The sequence below is a fragment of the Lissotriton helveticus genome, chromosome 5_1 (assembly GCF_964261635.1).
Source record: "Lissotriton helveticus chromosome 5_1, aLisHel1.1, whole genome shotgun sequence".
NCBI classification, from domain to species: domain Eukaryota; kingdom Metazoa; phylum Chordata; class Amphibia; order Caudata; family Salamandridae; genus Lissotriton; species Lissotriton helveticus.
In genome coordinates, this window is record NC_136065.1 from 169,436,794 (window position 1) to 169,461,006 (window position 24,213).

Here is a 24,213-nt window from a genome sequence, read left to right on the forward strand (position 1 = left end):
ACTGCCTTAAATTAAACGGCTCCAAGACAGAAGTCTTGGTGGTTGGAGGCGATCAACGGCTCTGGACATGTGACTGGTGGCCAAGTTGCTTAGGCGCGATGCCTACACCATGTCATGAAGCAAAAAACTTAGGGATATGGATGGATCCCACACTCTCTTATGAGTCACACATCAACCACCTAGTAGGCAAGTGCTTCGGAGTCTTAAAGACTCTTAATAAAACCCTGGATCTTCTTCCTTTGGAGGCTCGGCGCATTATGACCCAGGCACTGATCACGACACGCCTCGACTATGGGAATGTCCTCTTCCTGGGAGCCTCTAGTAAAAGCATAGGACGACTCCAGATACTGCAAAATGCTGCAGCCCGCCTAGTGCTTAGACTCCCAAGAAGAGCCAACTCCAGAACAGCCCTGGAGGCCCTCCACTGGCTCCCAGTGAAAAAAAGAATTATGTACAAAGCCCTCCTAATATGTCATCGTATCCTCTGGCATAAAGCTCCCGGCTACCTGGCAGATCTGGTTACTTGGTATGAACCACGCAGATCGCTTAGATCGGGCGGTATGGGCACGCTTGTGACCCACCGCTATAGGAGAGAAAAAATGGGAGGTCGGTCCTTTAGAGTGGCGGCTGCCATAGGATGGAACAAACTACCCATCAGTCTCCGCCTGGAGCCTTCGGAAACTAGTATCCGACGCCAACTTAAAACTCATCTATTCTCCTCATAGTTTACTTAATGTCCTCTGCCTTGCTCTGTCCTTTTCCTTGGCGAGTTCGCTCTTCTAGTTTTGTCAGCGCGGGGACACGCCGGGATGGCGTAACTTGCCATGCGCTCTATAAATGTCTTTATTATTATTATTATGTTTGGTGGAGTAGAAGTGAGTTCCAGGCAGTAACCATACTGGATAATTTGTCTCACCCACCTGTCTGTCGTAATGGCGTTCCAGACTGGTAGGAATTGTGTTATTCTGCCTCCGACTGGTGTTAAGTGGTCTGGAGGGAGTGTGGACAAGTCACTGTTTAGTGGCCGTGGAGGCTCTGGTGTTATTACCACCATGTCCTCTGCCCTTGTTATAGTTCCCTCTATAACCTCCTCTATTGGAGCCTTTATTAAAGGTGCCTTGTGTAGTACTTTTAAATGATGAAGAGGCTTGGGATGTGTTGCCTCTGCCTGAGCCTCGAAAAGAGAAGCGACGAAAGGAGCTCCTAGACTGTTGAAATTGAAGTGCACCCATGGACTTAGTGGTGTCAGTATCTTTTTTCATCTTTTCTAAGATGGTATCAACTGCAGGGCTAAACAAGAAATCCTGGTTAATGGGTTGATTGAGTATGGTAGATTGCACTTCATTTTTAAAACCTGAGATGCGGAGCCATGCAAGTCCTTTTTCTTAGGAGGAGCAGGAGAAGGGGCTTCAGTGTCCAGTCTTCTCTTGTTCCTATTGTAAACTGATATATGTCGTGTATCAGGTTCTATATACAGCCTGTTTTGGTCTGGGCTCACTGGATCAGGATGAAAAAGTTCTTCTTCCATTGTCCGTGGCTTTAGCGCCGAGGTTTTTGAATCGGTCGCTTGCTTGTTTTTATTTTTCTGTGGAGCATTTTTCGGCTCGACATCCTTTGTCGGCTCGGTGGCTCTTTTCAGCTTGACTGCCTTGTTTGACTCGACGACCTTCGATTTGACGGTCTTTTTCGGGTCGACTGCCTTTTTCGTCTCGATGTGTTTTTTCGGCTCGACAACTTTTTTCGGTTTGACGGCCTTTTTTCAGTTCAACAACCTTTTTCGGCTCGACGGCAGTCGTCGGATCGATTCCCTTTTTCGTGTCGATGACCTTCTTCGGGTCGACTGTCTTCTTTGGATCGACGACCTTCTTTGGGTCGATAGTCTTTCGAATCGACGACCTTCTTTGGGTCGACGGCCTTTTTCGGAACGACTACTTTTTTGGTGTTGGCGCCCGTTCTCGGCTCTGCGGCCGTTTTTGAGTCGATGGCCTTTTTGGGAAGTGTCTTGCTCTGTCCCGGGGTACCGTAAGGCTTGGGTATGGTCTTCGGAGCCGAGCCGGAAGGCGGGGCTTCTGAAGGGGTGTTTCGGTCACGGCTAAGGCTTTTAGGCAATGCTTTGACCAGAGTTTTGTATGGAGGTGGAGGCAGGGTAGGGGCTTTGGTACTCACGGTTTGCCCCGGTGTGATCTCTTCATCGGAGTCCGACTGGTCTTCTACTGTGACTAGCTCTAGGTGGGAGTCCGCTGCCTCTGGGAGTTCATGTTCGTTGTCGAAAATGTTTTCCGGTTCATGTGTCTATCGCTGCATCTCTTGTAGCGCAGCTCTTCGGTTCCGGATAGTTTTCTTCGACCGGAACTGAGCACAAGCTGGACAGTCTTCTTCGTTGTGCTCCGAAGATAGGCACCTGTTGCATACTGTATGCTTATCACTATGTGGAAACTTGGAGCGACATTGTGGGCATCTTTTGAACGGGGTCCTTTCCATCGGCAGGAGGCCCAAGTGGCATCGATCTATGCTAAGATATGAATTCAGCAGCCAACATGCCTCGAACATATGATCTCCCTGCCCTTTGCATGGTAAAGAAGCATGTAGGGCCAAGTTATTCTTCATGTAGATTGACATGCCTCCTGAGACATGGCCAAATGCTTGGGATGCTATTGCATACGATTCGTAAACAGTATAGTCCTGCCATGTGATTGTTTGCAAGGCCTAGGTTTCTTGGAGGGCGACAATGGCATGGCTCCTCAGGTGGCAGGTTGTCATCTTTGTGGTTTCATCTTTAGTTAATCCTCTGATATTCCATGAACAGTCTTTTATGAAGTGCTGTCCTTATTGGTTTTGTTTTTAATTAGGGTGCTAGGAGCTTCGCCCTAGGGCTTGGGAGAGCCAGGTCCAGTCTAGAGGGTTTTACAGTTTAAGAACACACTGGTGCCTCCTGCCTTACTTTTGGTGATTTGCAGCAAGCCCTCTGTCCGGGCATTGGTTTTGGTCCTGCTGGGGGAACAAGCAACTGGATAAGGGCCTGGTTGTGTTACTATAGATCGCACTTTTTGCATTGTTTTCCTTCGTAGTGTTGGGGGCTCTTTCTATTAGGAGTGCTGGATAGTTAACTGAAGCCGCAAAACTGACCTGGATTCCCCAAATTCCCAATTTGTGTTTATTAGTGAAGGGGCCATGTCTTTACTTTGGGTACTAGGACTAATTTTGAAACAGTTGTTAAAACACCCTTTCATTGCGACATCCCTCTATCTGGTTCAATATGCAATATTCACATTGCTCACAATAAGTGTCAACTGCCTTACATGTCTTACACATCCTTTGTTATTGCATAGTTTGCTCATTACATCGCAATATCTAGGACTAGATTCTTCCCATTCTTTAACCAATAGGTATCTCAGTTGCTATAAGCTGAGCTAACATCACATTCCATTCTATTGAGAATGGCTTCTTGCGTAGACCCCTGTTTTCCTCTCTTCGTATCATAATACTTTCCTCTCTGCCCCACCTAACCATTTCATTAAACCAGTCTAATACTGCTGGTGGTGTTTTCGCCTTCCATCTCATGGTTATTGTGCGTTTTGCTGGTATCAGTGCCAAATTAACAAAGTGGGGTTTCCACTCTTAGGCTTAGGACTTAGTCCCAGTAAATACCGTTACAGTGAGATGTCCTTATGTTCTGGGGCTACGGTTTCGAGTATTGTACCTATTGTTGACCAGTAAGACCTCCGTCTGGGGCAGGACCATAACATATGTAGCAGGCCCGCTGCTTCTTCCTGACACCTGGGACACACATCAGCTACATCTGGGAACATTTTATTTATTCTGCGTCGGGTCAGGTATTCACAGTGGAGTATCAATAATTGGATACAATTAAATTTCGGATTGCGTGATACTTTCCTTGGGTGTTCAATGATGATACCCCATTCTTTATTGGTTAGTTTCCTCCCAATATCCGTCTGTCATTTATCTCTGAGTGCAAGCAGTGAAACCGCGGTGTGTGCTCTGATCCCATGTGATAACCATTTAATCAAATGACTCCAGTTCCCCATTAAATATTGCATACGCAAAATTTCGTGTATGGGAGGTTCAGTACCTACTGGTGCCCACGTGTCTCGATGTATCGCGCTATTTTAGCATATAAAAGAAACTGGGTATCTGGCACCCCTTGATTCCTTACGAAGGTGTCATGATTCATCAGTTCACCATCTGTAAACAGCATCCCTATTGAGTACACTTCGTTTTCCAGCCATGTATGAATGTCTTTATGTTACTGTCTCTAGCGGTAGAGGTAGACCCATAAGTGGTAGATTAGTGGAATATGGGGCCAGGCCCTTGGTATACTGTAGTGCCCATCTCCAGTACTGCAATGCCACTTCAAACAATGGAGGTGTATTTTTGGGCAGTTTGCTATGTGGCAGCAAAAGGGTATGTAGTACACCTTTTTCCCCACCAAGTCTTGACATGTCTATCTCATATAGGTCACGTCCCGCTATCCAGTACGCCAACCACTGTAGCTGGGCAGCATAACAATATGTTTTAAAATCTGGGGCACCCAGCCCCCCCCATGTCTGGTGTCTAATTGAAGCTTTGCCAATCCAATCCTCCTTCTCCCGTTTCCCCAGATCAGCTCCACTAGAAGCGTATCAAGTGTTCGAAAAACCTACCGGCAGATTGGCAAAATAATAAAGTAATCTTGGGAGCATTACCATCGTAGCAATAGTCACCCTACCCACCACAGGTTGGTAGGGAGATCCAGAATAGTATTTGTGTTCTAAGTGCGGTTAGAGCCCGTGTAATGGTTCCATCTATAATGTCCTCCTTCTTCCTACGTATCCCTAGATACTTAAACGTGTCCGGGGCAATTTGACTTGTCCATTTTCCAAATTGTAGGGGATCTAGTTGTATACAGTCTGTACAGGAGTACGCACAAGGACTGGAACCGTTCAAACATATCCGATATTGGTGTGTGGTCAGCTCTCAAGTGCCCGAAATAGAGAATGATATCATCTGCAGACGCTGATATAATATGCAATTCTGCTCCCATATTTATGTCATGTTGTCTCGCTTGTGTGCGTATTCTAGAAAGGAGTGACTCCAATGCGAGAATAAATATTAAGGGTGACAATGGGCATCCCGGTCTCGTCCCTCTGTACACTGCACATTGTTCCGAAATATGTGTTCCCGTGCATGCTCGCGCTGTAGGGTCAGTGTATAATAATGCCACCCATTTGGTGTATGTAACTGGAATACCAAATTTCGGCAGAGTACGAAACATAGAGCACCTGTGAAGTGAAGCATGCCACAGGTCCAGTAATATACAGCCCTGAATGTGCTTAGTAGGATGTGGTTGTGTCAACAATTGATGCAGTCTACGGATAAGGAGGGTCTTACTCCTGCTTGGATTAAACCCACACTGATCAGTATGTATCAATTTTGGTATGAGCTGCTGAAGTCTGGTAGCTAATAATTTGCTTAATATCTTGTAGTCTGTATTTAATAATGAAAGGGTTCGATAACCCGCTAATTCTGTACTGTCCCAACCTGGCTTTAGAAGGGAGACCACTACGCTTGTAAAGTCGAACTGAGCAATGACCCAGATTCCAAGGCGGTCAGGTACATCTGTTTGAGGTGGGGTACTAGTAGTGACTTACATGCTGCATAAAGTTCAACCTGCAGACCGTCCATCCCTGGTGTCTTATTTCTAGGCAATGCCTTAATCACTGCGCTAATTTCTGCATCTGGTATTGGTTTATCTAATTTGTCTTTTTGATCTGCCAATAATTGCGGTAGTTGTAGCCCTTCAAAGAATACCTCCTATTCGGTATCGTTCAGCCCAGTTGGAGGCGCGTACAGTATCTCATAATATGACTTGAAGGCCTTGTTAATGTCTAGGTGTGTATTGACCGTGTTCCCTTCCTGGGTCTTGATTTACAGTATTGGGGTCATCATCAGTGCATCCCTAATAATCCTTGCGAGGAGCGGGCCTGCTCTATCTGCCACAGCATGTTGTTTTTGTGTGTACAGCTGGTAATCCACTATTCTGAGTTCTTCAAGCAGTTTCGCATGTCTCATATATGCCTTGTGTAGTTCTTTCGCATGTGTTTCTCCATTCACTGCTGCCTGTACCAGCCTACCCAGTTTACTCTCAACGTCTGTGAGGCTGGCTACAAGAGTTGCGCGTGCTCCCACCCTGGTACTAATTGCCCCTACTCTTACTACTGTCTTAAAAGCATCCCATTCGATCTGCCGTGTACTAGCTGTATTTGCATTTTCTGCAAAATAAGTGGTAATTGCTCTAGAGAGGGCATCATCAAACACTGTATCCTCCAGTAAAGAAGGTTGGAGTCTCCAAGTTGGGATGGGAGAGGGCGACCGACCCCAACTCAAAGTAACTTCCAGTGGGTTATGATCAGATAGTGTCTTCCCTATATATGTAGTGTCCACTACGTCATGGTTTAGTCCCAAAGAGCTAAATATTCTATCTATACGCATGTGCAAACGTAAATGTATGAAACTTATATAGCGCAGGACTTACCCTGGGGCATCTCCGCGCTTGCTTAGGGAACCCGTCCTGGTATTCCCCTGTGAGAAACCCAGGCAGGGTATCCACAAGGTGAAAGCCAGGCATCCCGCCGCGAGGGGCCGATGTGGAGATTAAGCAAGCTATTGCCCAGAGTCGCAGAGTGTGACCCCGTGAGTCGAGTAGGCACCGAAGCGAGAATTGTCGAGACCGTGGAATTTTATGAGCCCTAGACCCGCCGAGGCGGGGAATCGAACCCTGGTCCACGGTTGATCTCAGATTCCGGGTCTGCCGCCTCTAACCACTGAGCCACACTTCTCCACCAAACCATGCGGTGGCGAGAAATAGGAGTATTCTCTGCTTGCAGGGTGTAGTGTATGACAAACATCAGCTATACTCCAGTCCGCTGCCCAAACTTGTAGTGCCTCTGCTTGTTTCTTTGCACTTGTACCTTGAAGAGGCGGATGTGATCGATCGAGTCCCACATCCAGCATTACATTAAAGTCTCCCCCCAAGCACCCACGGGTAAGCTTCCCATCCCACCAGGACTGTGGATATGATGTCCAAAAATGTATCTTGCTCCTAAGTGGATGCATACACACTCCCCAGCACTATATGTTTCCCATCTAGCATACCCAATAAGAAAACATATCTACCCTGCAGATCCACTCTTTGGTCGACCAGTTTGAAAGGGACGCCAATGCGTAGCCATATCGCTGCTCCGCGAGTGACCACAGAATAATCTGGGTAGTATAGCTGCCCAGGCAATTTGTTTGCAATTTAGCAGCTTCTGCGTTTCCAGCAAGTATCAAGTATTTATTATGCAGCTCCTGAATTCAGGCTGGCTATTATAGGTGGTTATTATAGGGTAGCTTGCAAAACACTTGTGACAACGGGAGTACAGGTGAAGGCACGTCAAACCTAAGCTCTAGTGAGCAGGAACCCATTTTGCCATTAGGCAGGTTAGTTACTGTTTGAGGAGGCAGCTGGCTTGGTGAGTTGATTAACAGAATTAGTGAGCTCTCTGGGGTAATAGACGAGATTCATATTGGTGATTTCTGCCTATTGTTCTGATTTAAAGTGAGGTCCTGTCTTTTCGGAGATGGGGTTCAAACATGACCAGGGCTGTTGGTGAGCCTCGCTGGATTTCTTGTTGCCGGAACTTCTGGGTTCGCTCAAGAGTAGCTTTATATTTAGCGAGTCATCAAGTCGACTTTCTGGGAATTTCCTTGGAGAGGTGGGCAGGGCTGCTTACGGGGATATTGGAATTTTCCCATAGATAATTATTTCTGGGGATAAGGGAATAGGATGAGGTGTGTTTAATCGAATTTCCTCACTCTGGCTATAGCTGCTGGAAGTCATGACTCCCAAAGGGAAGGCTGCTTGCATGAGAATTTTGTGTGTTTTTTACTTGCCCGATCAAGATAATCCCTGATGTCTCTGTTGTCTCCGATGTCACTATTATTTTTCTCGTGATTATATTTGATTTTATTTTTTCCTTTTACTGATGTCAGAGTATTTCCTGAATGTTGCATCTTGCTTTTCTTCAATCGGGATGTCAGGAGATTACCATGCCTTCCTATTTGGTGCCCCTCGTGTGCCACTTGGTTTCCTACAATTGGAAAAGGCAACTGGTTTCCTTGCGCTCCTCTTTGGGGGTACAACATCTTTGTTTTCTGTCTTTTGGCAGTCTTGTGGGGGTGACTGGAGTTTTGTGACTGCGTGAATTTCTTGTTCGCATTACTCCCTAATTCTTGACTAAGGACTTTTGTAGGACAGTGGCCATTCTCCGTTTCTTTCCGCTTTACCCTCCTGTGGTACTGCTACCGCTAGTCGACGAGGTCAGGCTCCACGGGGTGGTTGAGTAGCGGGGGGGGGTGGAGGCAGGCACATAGAGGCTAGGGGGGCTGCGAGTGAGAACACACCAGGCTGCCCACAGCCGGACCCAAAACCTAGTCGAGTCGCTTCTGCAACGGCCCAGGTTCACACTAAGCAGCCGGTAACTATCTGCCACTCCAGCTCAGGCCTCTCACCACCACCACCTCACCCCCTTACTTGTCCACTGTAACTCTCCTCTACTTTCTCGTAGAGGAGCCCAGAGTGGGCTTGATGGAAGCCTGGATGGAGTCTCGCTTCACAAGGAGCTGGAGAGGTGGAGGGGCCAGAGGGATGACACAAAAGACGGATTGTATGTGAATTCAGCCTAATATCTGTTATCCGCTGCAAAACTCTAACTTTAGCACTTCCAGGTGCTAGCAAGATGCAGTGGATCAATAGGCTAAGCAACTCTCAATGAGACCTAGACTTAAACGTTGTGATCACAGGTCGAAAGTGTGGAACTTGTTGTGGTGCAGGGAAGGCCAGAAACAGCACCGAATCCAGAATTACCCTGACGAAAGGAAGCATTTGCAAAGGAATCAGGAGTGACTTAAGCACATTGACTGAGAACCCAATTAAGCAACCCGTCCTCAATTCCAAGGCCAGTAGTCTCAAGATGTCTCCTTTGGCCAGTAAAGCCTGCTCTTCCTGGAGCAGAAATAGGTGCTCCTCTGAAAGCTGATTTAATGTGGGAGGAAGGTATTGTGGGTTGGAAAGAAACAGAACGGATTGGGTAGTTACAAGCCACTAAGGGCAAACTAAAGTTGTTTGGCGGTTGATACTGCAGGAGTAGTGGTCCGATAAGAGCACTGTACCTGGTGATCTGCACAATATATGCTTCATTTCAGTCACAGGCAGACTATGGTGGCTGTTGCAGAGGTGGCGGTGGCTGTTGCAGAGGTGGCGGTGCCCGACGCAGTCTATACATTCGCCTTCTGCAGTAATCTCTGAAGAAGCAATACCGATCGGAAGTGGACAAGCAGGAGTGGAAGGGCCAAAGGAACACACCACTGCTGTAGAAATGGCAAAAGACTTTGTCCTTTTCTATCTCAGCGTGGATAGCACTGTGCTAATCCTCTGCTTGAAGACTTTGATAGAAAAACAGACATTTGAGGTGAGCAGATCTAGAGTGTCGCTGGTGTTGAGAGTGCTCTAACAGGTGCTGCTTTCCACCCAAACTGGAGAACTATCCAGAGTACTCTCATATATATATATATATATATATATATATATATATATATATATATATATATATATATATATATATATATTCACTGAAAAAACCATAGGTTATAGACCATATATAGTTAGGAATTAGCATTTACAAAACCTTGAAAATTCACTGAAAAAACCATAGGTTATAGACCATATATAGTTAGGAATTAGCATTTAGAAAACCTTATTTTACTCACACAAAACCATTGAAATTCCATATATAGTTAGTTGCACTAACTATATATCGCGCACCCGCAATCCACTGCTGATGATGTCACATATTACATCATTCATGACATGGTCAGTGACATCACTGATGACATCACTGATGACATCTCAAATGACATCACTGATGACATCATCTAGTGTCTGTGTGTTTTTGTAAAGTTTAAATACGTTTTACATATTGAAGAATGACTGGATGTATGGAAGACTGAGTGTGTGTGTGGCTGGCTGGGAGGTGTGTGACTCTGCATATCAATGTGTACTTGTATCAGTGATTGTATAAGAGAGTAAGCATGTGTTAGTATATGTGTGAAAAGTATGGTGTTCTGTGTTTAACTATAGATGAGGAAATCGAAGTGTGATTGATTCTTCACAGGACTGACTAGGTGTATGAGTGCATATGATAGTGTTCTAATAATAACTGACTATGTATGAGTAATTGTATGGGTGAATGAGTGAATGTGTGTGTAGACGTACGAATCAGTGAGTGCGTATGTAGTAACTGGTATTGGTGTGTCATGATGTCATCAGTGATGTCATTTGAGATGTCATCAGTGATGTCATTTCAGATGTCATTAGTGATGTCATCAGTGATGTCACTGAAGTATGGTGTTCTGTGTTTAACTGTATAGATGAAGAAATGGAAGTGTGATTGATTCTTTACAGTACTGACTTGGTGTGTGAGTAACTCCATGGATGAGTGGCAGTGTGTGACTGTCTGCATAGGTGTATGAGTGCATATGATAGTGTTGTAATAATAAGTGACTGTATGTATGAGTTATTGTATGGGTGAATGAGTGAATGTGTGTGTAGACGTAGGAATCAGTGAGTGCGTATGTAGTAACTGGTATTGGTGTGTCATGATGTCATCAGTGATGTCATTTGAGATGTCATCAGTGATGTCATCAGTGATGTCATTTGAGATGTCATCAGTGATGTCACTGACCATGTCATGAATGATGTAATATGTGACATCATCAGCAGTGGATTGCGGGTGCGCGATATATAGTTAGTGCAACTAACTATATATGGAATTTCAATGGTTTTGTGTGAGTAAAATAAGGTTTTCTAAATGCTAATTCCTAACTATATATGGTCTATAACCTATGGTTTTTTCAGTGAATTTCATTGGTTTTTTAACAGCTAATATCTGTAGCTGTAAAATGTATTCTTCTTTAAATCCAAAAATATATTTTATATGTTTATGAATAATTTTTTTTTTAAATATTTTTTTTTCTTCGTTCCCGCTTCGCGAATCGGGAAGCTTCCCGTTAGCTGACCTTGATGCCGCGAAATAGACCGCGAGCCGGTAAACGTTTCTTTACCGCAAGTGCCGCGTTAGAAAACAACATCGTGACGCCTCCCGTCCGCATGACGTTTCACGTTGTCGCGTGATACGTCATATGACGTGCTACGTTAGCGAACTGGTACGCGAAGCGAGTCGCAAAGCGCAGGTTTCTGGAAGCAAACCGGGAGGCCCTGCAAAGCGCTTAACGTAAACACAGCAAGTCATGTGACTTGGTAATAACACTTTTCATTGGTTCATTTCACTTTTGGTTTCCTAATGATGTAAGACTAGGTCATATAATCTAAAATGAACACTTTTGATTGGTTGAGAACTCTTGTTTTTCCCAAATGATGAAAATCCCTCCTTCTTTCCTCACTCTGACTTTCATCATTGTGAGAGAAAGACCCTTTGTGATCACTGAGCAATGGCTTCTTTAGTAGCTTCAGCTGGTGCTTCCCCACCACCTCCACCACATCCAAGGAAGAGTGGACCACCTGCTCAAGTTATAATTCAGCAAGAAGAGGAAGAAGAGGAAGACGAGGAAGAGCAGGAAGAGAGGCAGTTTTTGCCTGAGGAACCCAGGACGTCTCACCGGAAAGAAAACTTCATTTGGCAATTTTTTAAAATTCCCAAAGGTCAGAAAAAAGTAAATGCAAGATACGTAACTTGCCTTATATGTCAAGATAGACTGTCCAGAGGAACCGAGAAAAAATACAGTTTCGGAAACTACACAATGCATCGCCATATGACTAGGTGGCATCCTAACAACTACAGTGCTGCACAGTTTCGGAACGACCTAGATAATCTCCCTATTATGGCCAGAAGATCTGTTGTACCGGAAGTAACGGGACCAGAGGGCAGGGAGATGGTGCCAAATATACAAATGAGATTTGGTGAAGTAAAACACATCTGCGTATTTTGCGATGGATTCATTTGCTACGGAGAAAGAAGCATCACTCTGATCAACAGAGCTATTGACTATCATATGCAAGTTTGTACGAAACGCCCAAAATAATAAATACTTTTTTTTTGTTTTGTTGCTCCTGTTGAGCCCTTTACAATGAATCGTTTTCATTGCCCCCTCCAAGAAAAACCCCAAAAAATATAAAACTGTTCAGAAAAATTCAAAAAAAGTAAAAAAATGTTCTGAAAAATAATAAAAAAATATAAAACAACAAAAACAATAAAAAAAAAAGTTCTTTTCAGAACTACCTCCCTGTTATTAAAAAATTGGTACAATATTTGGAACTGTGCCAACCTCTATTTCTCGTAGTACGCTTCCCAGTTCGCTCGCCGGTACGCGAACCGGAAGCGAACCAAAAACAGTAAGTATAAGGGAAGGAAACAGACACTTATGTTAAAAGAAAGACAGCTATAGGGGAGTAAACTAGAGATACTATTACCCGTAATCCACTGCTGATGATGTCACATATTACATCATTCATGACATGCTCAGTGACATCATCAGCAGAGGATTGCGGGTTTTTTGGCAACGTGCCTTATCCACGGTTTAATAACGCTGCCTTTTGCTTTATATAAGTTTTCAAATTGTATGAAATATATACCAATAGGTCGTTATGAACCTTTAGGTAGTGCTTTTCTTCATGAGGTCTGGTCGCTTTCATACACATACAGATGTTTCAAAGATGATCAAGAAGTTTATCTGAATGGAGAGGAATGCACTGAGACGCCAGATCATTCACTAATGTGTAGGCACATACAGTTACACGGTTCATGCAACAAACACCGACCAAATATGGCTTGCGTGTTGCAAGGCACGCCAGTTCCTGCTATCATCCCCACGTTCAAGTTGTTGGAAAATGGTAGTTATTTGATGCTCAATAATGAAGATTGTTCTGAGTTAATTAAAAGTATTCCTTTTATCGTAACAGTAAGTGAACGGGTTATTTGCTGCAGAAATGTTCTATTTTCTCCCACACATGAACATAGGGAGTTTTCAATCTGGCCACAAATACCAACCTTGGGAGAGATTTCAACGGCATGGCAAGAATAAGAGCTCTTTTGTCTCAGAGAGAGGTGGCCTTGAGTTCGGCCCGTGAAACTTTCGTGCTTCACATAGCGAACACCCGTACAGAGGTGCAGACCCTTTTCAATTCAGATTTGCCTTTCAATTTCAGCAAGATGGTTCGGACTATCTTTAACGCATCCTCCACAAAGGCCCTGGCGCACTTTTTTAAAGTTGTTACCAGTGGTCTCGTGACTTCATTTGAGAAAATCTTTGGAGTCATCCCTGCTTTCTTTCATTCTATTTTCTCCACTCTGCTTCGTGGATTGGCATTTTTACTTGCATTACCAGCGGACCCTCTTGTGCTTTTTTACATTTTTAAATATGGATGTCCCTCCTATGCAACCTCCCACCCTGCAGCTGCTGACACTGTTCCGCAATCGCATGCTAGAATATTATGGCACAATGCCGTTGGCGATATTAAGCACGGCATATGGATTATCTTTTCGATTCTCCTACTTCACCTGTGTCCAGCCTGTATTTCACTGCCTGACCTGTGATTTCGATTGGGCCATTGATTTGTGTCTCTGCGGACCGGTTTCTCCTGACGTCGACTTTAATCAGCTGATGACTCCTATCATTACTCACGAGTTGGTTTGTCCTGGCGAAAGGATTATGGCTGTGGCATTGATGCATGGACTGATTGGTCCCTGGAATTTATTGGCGGCAGCACAGTCTTTCTTGGAACATAGCTTTCTTGAAAACCCACCGAGCTGTCCTCTGATGGTGATAGAGGATCCGGTGCTGGGAGAGCACGTATGTTCTTTTCCGCTTTTAAATTGGATGGCTGAACTGTTTTCGGATGAAGACGGTGACTTCCTATTGGAGGCTGTTGCAGCTTATTTTGCATACACAGTTATGTCATAGACCTTTTTCATGTTTGATATGCTGAGTACTAGCATTTCATTGACAATTCATTGACTTATTTGTCAAGTTTTTATTATTTACCTTGCCTATTGGCTTAAGACTCGATAAAGTACTTGGCTGTTTTATTTTTCTTTAGCATTAAATTTTCCTAGTTTTTAATGCTTTACCTTGCGGACCGTCCACATATAAACTTGCAATCTGCTCTCATGAGATGGCACTTCTATTATCTTATTCAGTTCGTTTCCGGATCATGGGGAGGTGTCATCTAGGTCCTGGATATCTTTACACCGTGTTAAGTTAGCATGGGCTCATTACCGGTTTAAACGCCATTTTTCCTTTTTTGCAACTTCTGCACACGACACTTAGTTGTTGCTTTAGCTTTCCACCTAGTAGTTCATCGTGGTTTACATGAGAATAATATGTTATTGCTCTACTATCTGCTTTGCTTGTTAAACTATATCTGTACAGCGAGTGCTAAAGTTTCAAGAACAACACGATACAGAATTGTTATGAGGTCTGATCTCCACGACTTCATACTCATAACATAAGTGCAACTTCTGCCAATTCTGGGCATGAGGCGGGTTTTATATTGCTTTGCCGAACACACATACACAACAGTTGATGCTGTTCACATGAAGAGAGAGCTGGTGTATGCTGATGTGATTCCTTCAAATCTAAGACACTAAAGTATGGGCACGCCCTAAACCAACACAAAGAGACCTTCTTAGCAAATAATATAATATGTGTATTAGGGAGGGCTACATTTGGGCTCTACCATATATATAGCCCAATGTAGCCCAATATATATTTTTCAAAGTTAATTTTCGTAAAAACCACTGGAGCATATATCTTGAGACATAGCAAAGGCACATCGGGCTACCAGTCCCTACAATTTTGCCAAGTTTCGTGCAAATCCATTCAGCCGTTCGGGCTAAAAGTGAGGCCAACCGCCCTATGGAAAACTCAATGTTAAAAACACGTTTTGGGACCCCCCTTTTTTCTCGGCCCCCCCTTGACGAACCCCCCCCAAATTTTCAAGGGCTGCTCAGAAACAAAATGTGCAATTTTCCTGAAAATTTCAGCCAATTCCGTCCACAAACGCCAAAGTTATTAGACATAGAATTTTCAAAAATCCCATAGAGAAAAAATCCTAACTATATATACCTACTGGCGACCGCCAGTAGGTAATATATATATATATATATATATATATATTCACTGAAAAAAACATAGGTTATAGACCATATATAGTTAGGAATTAGCATTTACAACACCTTATTTTACTCACACAAAACCATTGAAATTCGCATATATAGTTAGTTGCACTAACTATATATCGCGCACCCGCAATCCACTGCTGATCATGTCACATATTACATCATTCATGACATGGTCAGTGACATCACTGATGACATCACTGATGACATCACTGATGACATCACAGATGACATCACAGATGACATCACAGATGACATCACAGATGACATCACAGATGACATCACAGATGACATCACAGATGACATCACTGATGACATCACTGATGACATCTCAAATGACATCACTGATGACATCAGTGATGTCATACTGATGACATCACTGATGACATCTCAAATGACATCACTGATGACATCTCATTTGACATTACTGATCACATCACTGATGACATCATTCATGTGATAATACGATGAACCTCTTCAGACTCTAATATAACCTTAGATACACTCAGTGTAAACAGACACTCACAGACTGTCACTCATCCATGGAGTTACTCACACACCTAGTCAGTCATGCAAAGAATCAATCACACCTCCATTTCCTCAACTATACAGTTATACACACCTTACTTATTCAAACATATACTAACACATATTTACTCTCTTATACAATCCCTGATACAAGTTAACAATGATCCATACAGCCACTCACACATTCACTGGCTCTTATGCACAGTTATTTATATAGGTGGAGAAGTGTGGCTCAGGGGTTAGAGGCAGCAGACCCGGAAGCTGAGATCGGTCCTGGACCAGGGTTCAATTCCCCGCCTCGGCGGGTCTTGGGCTAAAAATTCCACAGACTCGATAATTCTCGCCCCGGTGCCTCCTCGACTCACGGGTTCACACTCTGCGACTCTGGGCAATAGCTTGCTTAATCTCCACAACGGCCCCTCGCGGCGGGATGCCTGACTTTCACCTTGTGGATACCCTGCTATCTCACAGGGGAATACCAGGAAGGGTTCCCTAAGCAAGCGCTGGGAAACCCACTGCGGGTAGCTGTGCGCTATATAAGCTCAACTACATTTACATTTACATATGTCAACTCTCATATGTACTGTGTTTTACATATGTACTTACTTTGACATGTAGCACTGAGATATCCATTCACTCACCAATACACTCATGCACACAGTCAACCGCCCCTACAGCTGTTTCCACATGCACTTTTGAACCCATACATCTAGTGAATCAACTGCTCACACATCTATGCACAGAGTCATACACCTCCCAGCCACCCACACACACACTCAGTCTCCCATACAAATACTTGGGCAACCAATCAATAACCCATATAGTTACTCATATAGCTACTGATCAACACATGCAGCAGTTTACAGAACAACAGACATAATGATGCACAAATTAAGACAGTTTAGTCACTAACCCATGCACTCAGTGAGACACATTTAATCACTCACTCATACAGTCAGTCAGTCATGCACCTACTAAATCCTTCATCCGGACACTTATACATCCACTCATTCTTCAATATGTAAGACATATTTTAACTTTACAGAAACATACAGTCACTGGATGTTGTCATCAGTGATGTCATCAGTGATGTCACTGACCATGTCATGAATTATGTAATATGTGACATGATCAGCAGTGGATTGCGGGTGCGCGATATATAGTTAGTGCAACTAACTATATATGCGAATTTCAATGGTTTTGTGTGAGTAAAATAAGGTTTTGTAAATGCTAATTCCTAACTATATATGGTCTATAACCTATGGTTTTTTCAGTGAATTTTCAAGGTTTTGTAAATGCTAATTCCTAACTATATATGGTCTATAACCTATGGTTTTTTCAGTGAATTTTAATGTTTTTTTAATAGCAAATATCAAAAGCTGTAAAATGTATTCTTCTTTTAAAGGAAAAATATATTTTATATGTATTTAATATAATTTTTTTATGTATATAAATTTTTTGAGGGAACGAATTTATCAACTATCATGCTGAAGAAGAGTGTGGGGAAAAAAAACCAAAGAGGAGGACTAAGAGGAAAGAACAATCAGTTCAAAAATACAATTGCTTTAAAGCATGAAGTGCTTTTCCACACATTTACATTTAAATAACCCATATTAGAACATACAAAATATCTACAGAGGAGACGGTGTTCATTGAATTTTAGACTCTTCATTGGTACCTACATGTTGGTACTTACATCACCCACACAACACAACAGCTCTATTCAGAGCTACCCTACCTCAAAGCACTCTAAAATATAATTTTAATATTTCCCTTGGTTTTCCCCTTGTTACGCTTTCCGGAACGCTACCCGGTGCGCGGACCGGGCGCTAACCGTTTTTTTTTGTTTTTTTTACATATATGGGCCTCCTCAGCCACCCTCAGAAAACCTAGGGGGTCAGGATATGTCTCCCGTGCCCCCTTATACCCATTCCCAACATTGTTTATCCTCCATCTAAATTCGTCCGAAACACAAGATGGCGGACTCCCGTTACGCTACCGGTGAGCTACCCGGTTCGCGTACAAGATGGCGGCCGCTCCGGACTGTTTAGAATGTTGACAGTCACCGGAGAGCCAATCCGCTTCTTCTCGCGAAGTTCCGTTACGCGTCTCGTACGCGAACCGGGGCGCTAACCGGGACGCTGTCATAGATATATATATTTTTTTGAACGTTAATTTCTCAAAATCCACTGGAGCACATATCTTGAGACCTAGCAAAGGCACATCGGGCAAACAGTCTCTACAATTTTGCCAAGTTTCATAGAAATCCATTCAGCCGTTCGAGCTAAAAGTGAGTCCAACCGCCCTATGGAAAACTCAATGTTAAAAACACGTTTTGGGACCCCCCTTTTTTCTCGGCCCCCGCTTGATGAAACCCCCCCAAACTTTCCGGGGACGCCCAGAAACAAAATGTGCCATTTTCCTGAAAATGTCAGCCAATTCCATCCATCAACGCCAAAGTTATTCAACATAGAATTTTCAGAAATCTCTATTCAAAAAAATCCTAACTATATATACCTACTAGGTAATATATATATATATATATATATATATATATATATATATATATATATATATATATATATATATATATATATATATGTATATATATATATATATAACATTTCCATGGCAAAATGAAACCCCTCATTTTGTTCCTTTTCAAATTAAATGTATTAAGTGTTACCACTTTATTCCAATCAAGATGACTTCAGGTGTGCCATACTTTTGTCATAAGTAAGACTGTTAGCGTTCTAGTTGCTTTTTAGAACACTCTGGGACATTCTGTCACTGGGCTATAGTTGGGCTACACCTGGCTGATATTTGGGCTACATTTGTTTTTTTTGGTCTCTGGTGGCCATCTTTGGGCTACATTGGGCTACATTTGGGCTCTACCATATATATAGCCCAATGTAGCCCAATATATATTTTTCAAAGTTAATTTTCGTAAAAACCACTGGAGCATATATCTTGAGACATAGCAAAGGCACATCGGGCTACCAGTCCCTACAATTTTGCCAAGTTTTGTGGAAATCCATTCAGCCGTTCGAGCTAAAAGTGAGTCCAACCGCCCTATGGAAAACTCAATGTTAAAAACACGTTTTGGGACCCCCCTTTTTTCTCGGCCCCCGCTTGACGAACCCCCCCCCCCAAACTTTCAGGGGACGCTCAGAAACAAAATGTGCCATTTTCCTGAAAATTTCAGCCAATTCTGTCCATCAACGCCAAAGTTATTCAACATAGAATTTTCAGAAATCCCTATTCAAAAAAATCCTAACTATATATACCTACTGGCGACTGCCAGTAGGTAATATATATATATATATATATATATATATATATATACACACACACACACACACACACACATTATATTAATTTATTTTTAAAAGTGAAAGACAATGGATACTCGAGCATGCCCCACACGAGTAGAGCAGCCTGCACAATAGGAACCAACTGCTCTTGAGTGAACTATAATAGGACATGTCAAACCTAGTAAAACAGATGGAATATGCTACTTACCAGTATGCATCTGCTCTTGGCATAGAGGGCTGCAGAGTGGTACCTTTATGAATAGATCGCCATCTGGTGTTGGGCTCGGATGATTGCACTTGTTTTTCTCTTGGAGAAGTCTTTTGTAGTCACGAGACTGATGACTCCTCCCTTGGGTGCTAGTGCGCATGGGCATCGGCTCCATCCTTAGATTGTTATGCCATAGAAGGGTTAGATGGAGTAGTATGATAGAATACAGAAAGAGATGCCCATGTAAGTGTATCTAAATAAGATAGTGTTGGAACAGACACAGGTTTCCGGGGAGGCAGGGAGGGCATGAGCCCTCTATGCCAAGAACAGCTGCAGATGGTACATTTATGAATAGATTATACAGCAGTTACCTCCCTAGCGGTGGTCACCAGTGTCTGTTGCAACAGTTTGAAATAAAGCTTTTATTACAGCCTGGCCCACTCTTGCTTGTTGTGTTGCCTGCACATCAACACAGTAGTGTTTTGTGAAGGTATGCGGTGTAGACCAAGTTGCTGCTTTGCATATGTCATCTAGGGGAATGTTTCCTAAGAATGCCATAGATGCCCCTAGTTTACGTGTAGAATGAGCTCTAGGAGGAACAGTTAATGTTCTCTTTGCTTTTATATAACATATTTGTATACATTTTACAATCCACCTGGCAATGCCTGCTTTAGAGATAGGCTTGCCCTTATGTGTTGGGGGGGAAAAGCTACAAATAGTGGTTTGGTTTTTCTGAAAGTTTGTGTTCTTTCTATGTAATACAATATTGCCCTTTTGACATCTAATGTATGTAGGGCCCTCTCTGCTACCGTCTGTGGTTTTGGAAAAAAGACTGGTAGTTCCACTGGTTGATTGATGTGGAATGTTGAAATTACTTTAGGCAAGAATTTTGGGTTTGTTCTAAGAACCACTTTATTTTGGTGTAACTGTAAGAATGGTTCTTGTATTGTCAATGCCTGTAATTCACTCACTCTCCTGAGGGAGGTAATGGCTATAAGGAAGGCTACCTTCCATGTAAGGAACTGTATTTCACACCTATACATAGGTTCAAATGGTGGTCCCATTAGTCTGCTGAGTACTATGTTGAGATTCCAGACTGGGGAAGGTGGCAGTCTTGGTAAAATGACTCTTTTGAGTCCTTCCATGAAGGATTTAATTGCTGGCACTCTAAACAGGGATAGATGTTGCCTGTTTTGCAGGTACGCTGCTATAGCTGCGAGATGTACTCTAATGGAGGTGTAAGCAAGGTTAAATTGCTGTAAGTGTAGTAAGTAGCAAATAATATTTTTTGTGGATGCGTCCAGAGGGTTGATGTTGTTACTGTTACAGTATACAGCAAACCTTTTCCACTTTGCTGCATAGCATGCTCTGGTGGTGGGACGTCTTGCTTGCTTAAAGATTTCCATACAGTTTGGAGGTAAATCTAAGTATCCAAATTCTAAGACCTCAGGAGCCAGATCGCTAGGTTCATTTGTTTGGGACCTGGGTGCATTATTTCTCCATGGTTCTGTGTAAGGTGCATGGGTAAGATTCTTAATTTTTGATGTAGCACCTGTGAGAGTTGCAGGAGTGTGGTGAACCACAGCTGTCGTGCCCACGTGGGTGTTACTAGTATCATGGCCATTGAATGTTGTTGCAGTTTTCGAACCACTAATGGAATTAGTGGGAGAGGGGGAAAAGCGTATGCAAATTTGTTGGACCAATTTATCCATAATGCATTGCCCTGCGACAGGTGGTGCGGGTACCTGGATGCGAAGCTTTGGCATTTTGCGTTCTAATGAGTGGCAAAGAGATCTGTCTTTGGTTGCCCCCATCTTTGGAAGAATGGCTGCAGTATTTGGTCGTGCAGTTCCCATTCGTGTATTTGTTCTGACTCCCTGCTTAAGATATCTGCTATCTGATTTTGATCTCCTGGAAGGTGTTCGGCTAACAGATAGATGTTTTTGAAAAATGGCCCATCTCCAAATTTCCTGCGCTAGTCTGGATAGTTGGAGAGTGTCCCCCCCCCTGTTTTTGAATATAATACATTGCTGTCATGTTGTCTGTTCTGATCAGGACTGCTTTGCTGATAATCTGCATTTGAAAAGCTTTTAATGCTAGAAACACTGCTAGTAGTTCTAGATGATTAATGTGCAGTCTTTTTTGCTGTACACTCCATCTTCCCTGTACTGTATATTTGTCCGTATGTGCTCCCCATCCGGTGAACGATGCATCCGCTGTTAGCACCACTTGTGGAATTGGTTCTAGGAACGACCGCCCCTTTGAAATGTTTGTTGTGTTCCACCACTTCAGAGAGCGATGTGTGTGGTCGTCTACCAACACCAGATCTGTAATCTGACCTTGAGCCTGATTCCACTGTGTTGCTAGACATTCTTGAAGCGGACGCATTTGTAGTCTGGCGTATGGTATTAGCAGTATGCAGGATGAGATCATTCCTCCTGTTCCCTGTTGATGTTGTGGAACCTTCTCTATGGCATGCTTTTGTAGTAGTGATAGTACTTCCTGTTTTAACAATGTTAGATGATCTTGACTCATTGGACGCTGTTTGGGGGGGGGGATGTTTGGTGGGGTAGCTGTCAGTTCTAGGCAATAACCATGTTGGATAATTTGTCTCACCCACCTGTCTGATGTGATGTTTTCCATGACAGGTAGGAACTGTGATACACGTCCCCCGACCGGTGTTACATGGTCTGGGGGGAGCTTTATGAAGTCACTGTTTTGGGGTTGGAGAGTTGCGGTTGTTATCTCCGCGACCTCTACCCTTGTTGTTGTTACCTCTGTAACTGCCTCTAGAATTACCTCTGGGTGATGTTGGTGTAAAAGAGGTTGATTGCTGGCTTGTGCCTGTATTCTTGGATCCGCCTCTATAGGTGGACCTACGAAAGGAACCCCTTTGAGCTGGCTGTTGCAATGCTCCCATTGATTTAGCCGTTTCTGTGTCTTTTTTCATCTTTTCTAAGGCCTCATCTGTCCCTGAGCCGAAAAGTGTTTTCCCATCATCAAAAGGCTGGTTCAACAAGGAGGTTTGTACCTCTTGTTTGAATCCTGAGACTCTGAGCCATGCATGTCTTCTTAACATGATACTGGTGTTTATGGATCTTGCGGCAGTGTCTGCTGCGTCTAAAGCGCACTTAATGGAAGTGTTAGTTATTATCTTCCCTTCTTGTATGAGCTGATCTGCCCTTTTTTGATGTTCCTTAGGGAGATGTGTAATGAGTTTTTCTAACTCATCATAATGAGCTCTATCATAACGTGCAAGTAGCGATTGCGTATTAGCTATGCGCCAGCTGTTTGCCGCTTGGGATGCTACTCTTTTGCCAGAGGCATCTATTAACTTGGACTCCCTGTCAGGAGGAGGAGCTTCTCCCGTAGTTAATGAATTTGCTCACTTACGAGCGTTTGTGACTACTAGCGAGTTCAGAGGTATTTGTCCCTTAATAAATATTGGGTCTTTTGGGGCTGCCTTATATTTTTTATCAATTCTTGGATTTAATACCTTAGCCCTCACCGGGTCTTTAAATATGTCTGATGTGTGATTAAGGAGACCCTTAAGCATTGGTAGGGTCCCTGAGGTTCTTTGTGCAGCAGGTAGTGTTTCTAAAAGGAAATCCTCTATCTGAGGTTCTGCATGTAAGTCTACCTTGTGGTATTTTGCTGCCCTATTAATTAACTGTGAAAAACCTGTATTATCATCAGGTGGTGAAGGTTTTGAGGGATACAGGTCAGGATCATTATCATTATCATTATCTGACCCTGCATTATAATCTTCCCATGGGTCTGTATCTTCTGGGATAGTGTCGTTATCATCCCTAGGAAGTTCTCCCTCCCCTGTGTCACTTTCTACATCTTTTTGAGGTGTAGATGGGCGTGGTGTAGAAGGAATAGCTGGTAGAGTGGGAGGAAGAGGAGAAGAGGGTGTGTCTCTAGGTTGTGGAGAAAGGGGAGGAGTTGTATTTGTCCCCATTGTTCTCTTCTTAGGAGGAGGAGCTTTGTCGTCCAACTGTTCATTCTTCCTCTTTTTAGGTAGTTTCGTCACCACCTTGCCAGTTTGTGGATCAATAAACAACGTCTTTTGTTTTGGATCTGTCTGATGCTCCTGTGTCGGTACCAAAGTTTTTGGTTCCGAAAGGTGCTTTTGCTTTTCACTGTCAGTGTTATATGTTTTCGGCACCGAGAGTTTGTTCGAATCCGATTTTTTCGGTGTCGAGGAAGTCTTCGACGTCGAAGCTTGTTTCGGTTTCGAAATGGAATGTTTCGACTGCGAGCTTTCCTTGTTATGGAGCTTCGGTGTCGATGCTGACCGTTTCTCGGATCCGACATGATGGGAGGCCGAGTGTTTCGGTTTCGTTGCCGAGCCTAAAGGCGGGGCGTCAGAAACTTTTTTCGGTTGTCTGACCGGGCTCGAAGGCGGGGTCGACACCAAACGGGGTCGGTTTTTTGGTAAAGGGACTTCGTCACTCCCGGTTTGATGAACGTCGATTTCTTCTACGTCAGACTCGTCCGCTTCCGACCCCGACTCGTCCTCGTCTTCTTCTTCCTCCTCTTCTGGGTGTTGGGCCTCGAACAACTACGGGATTGCATCTGACTGCATTCTCGACGCCTCGTGTCTTCGGGCTCGACGGTTTCTAATCGTCGACTTGGAGGAGAATGCCGCACAGGCTTCACAGTCCCTGGATTCGTGTTCAGGTGATAAACAGAGGTTGCACACCTCGAGATAGGCCTCCCGGTCTGGTCGAAGTTGGAAATTTTGTTGTTGACAACGAAGCGCATCGAAATGGAAATGAACTTGCGATCGATAACAATACCGTCTAATTGGAAAGGGAATACGCGCCGAAATATAACTCTTTTCTCGAAGTCGATCCGGAGCGCTTCGATCCTCATCCGAACCCGATGGCGGGAAAAAAACAATCTAAGGATGGAGCCGATGCCC

General features: G+C 43.5%; 1 protein-coding gene and 1 pseudogene across 2 annotated transcripts in view; both read right to left on the minus strand.

The window, feature by feature from the left end:
• RABGAP1 (RAB GTPase activating protein 1) overlaps nt 1–24,213 on the minus strand; it is an 855,191-nt gene that overhangs the window by 41,901 nt on the left and 789,077 nt on the right. The window lies entirely within an intron of this gene.
• Nucleotides 1–24,213, minus strand: part of LOC144756433 (uncharacterized) — a 53,145-nt pseudogene that overhangs the window by 26,132 nt on the left and 2,800 nt on the right.